This window comes from Bombina bombina, chromosome 6 (assembly GCF_027579735.1).
Source record: "Bombina bombina isolate aBomBom1 chromosome 6, aBomBom1.pri, whole genome shotgun sequence".
NCBI classification, from domain to species: Eukaryota; Metazoa; Chordata; class Amphibia; order Anura; family Bombinatoridae; genus Bombina; species Bombina bombina.
The window spans coordinates 430,040,419-430,042,270 of NC_069504.1; positions in this window are offsets into that span (position 1 = coordinate 430,040,419).

Here is a 1,852-nt window from a genome sequence, read left to right on the forward strand (position 1 = left end):
TATCTAATGAAATACTGTCTCCAGTAGCCATACGTATGGCGAGTGCAAAATCTCAGATTGTGAACAATATAGTGTAATTTAAAGATTCGGTATTCATCACATATAAACAATAAGGGACTCGTATGAAAATAAGGAAATGTAAAACTTGGAAATACAAACAAAGCAATGAGGGTTCATAAACAATTAGAGTGATAACGTCAGTAAAAGGTAGTTGTGAGTGATTAAGCAGTTCTATGAGTGAATACTAAACCCTATAAAAAGTAACTGCTATTATCTTTATGTTCACCCGATCCCATTCCTTAGAGACTGATCCGGTAAAAATGTGGTATTAAGAAAGAATTGTGTCTGCTTATGTATAGCTCTCCAAAGTACTAGAACTTTCTCATGCCATCGAAGTAAAGATGTTGGCTCTGTATGTTTCCTGTGTAATGTGGGTATCAGCTTTGCCATTCTTTTAATGCGACCTCAGTAGACTCTTCGTCTCTTCTGAAGCCCTCTGCGAGTATCTCTGATTCCAATAGCTTTTCTCGCCATGGTGCAGACTGCATCTTTATGGATTTCCTCCAGCGAAAGCTCTCCAGTGTATCCTCCCTCCTGTGCAATGGTATAAGTGCCGTGTGTTCTGCTAGGGAGCAAAATTTCCCAATCAGGTGAGATTAATTTGTGTTCCGCTTTCATTGCACCAATATGTATAGTGCTTCGCTTGCTATCTAATACAGGGCCGACATGACTTTCTTCTGCTTGAGGATCGCCTTGTCCTGTAATGGTAGCAGCCTCCACCGCCATCTTGCATAAGCATCCACCGCGTGTATCAGATGTGTCTCTGAGTATTTGAGTGAGACCATCGAAGCTGTTATGAAGCCGCTGTTCAAAGTTTTTAAGTGAGGCTATAATTATCAAACACTGCTCATATTCCATAGTTGACAGTTGTACAGGAATACCCGGGAGGGGAGGGGAGGATTAGATGCTTGTAAATGAGGCCTTGCCAGTAGCTTTTAGTAGTCCAATATAACGCTCCTATGCAGTTATAGCTTGTAAGGAAAAACATCAGTTGACTCAGTCAGATGTCCTGAATTCATTTCTGTGATTTTTCAGAATAGATGGCTGGAATTGTCATATATATATAGTAGATTATCTGTTGGAGTTATGGAGCTGTAAATTTTTGCTACCGGTCATGGCCGCCTCCCGGACACGCCCCCATTTTAAATATATTTGTAAAATTTTCATTTATGTTGGATTATGTGAACTTTTCTTTCCCTTTTCTTTCCTCCTTTCCTTTCTTCTAAGATGGAGGTTAGTGCTTTAAATAAATCACACACCTGACACTATTTCACCATTAAAATGCTAGTTACTCCCATGGAACTCCAACAGAACGCCTGTATATTTGTGATATCTGTAATCTACTTTGCTAAAGGGACACTGAACCCAATTTTTTTTCTTTCATGATTCAGATAGAGCATGCAATTTTAAGCAACTTTCTAATTTACTCCTATTATCAATTTTTCTTCATTCTCTTGCTATCTTTTTTTTTTAAAAAGAAGTCATCTAAGCTTTTTTTTTGGTTCAGAACTGTTGACAGCATTTTTTTATTGGTGGATGAATTTATCCACCAATCAGCAAGAACAACCCAGGTTGTTCACCAAAAATGGGCCGGCATCTAAACTTACATTCTTGCATTTCAAATAAAGATACCAAGAGAATCTATCCCCCAGTCATTCTTTGCCTTTCGTCTCTATTGGAGGTGGCAGAGAAGTGTCAGAAGATTCGGATAGTCCTGTATGGGTATGCTCCCTTTGAGAAAGGACTGGAGTTTTTAAGTAATCATGTCAACCTCTCAGTGAGAGTATTGATG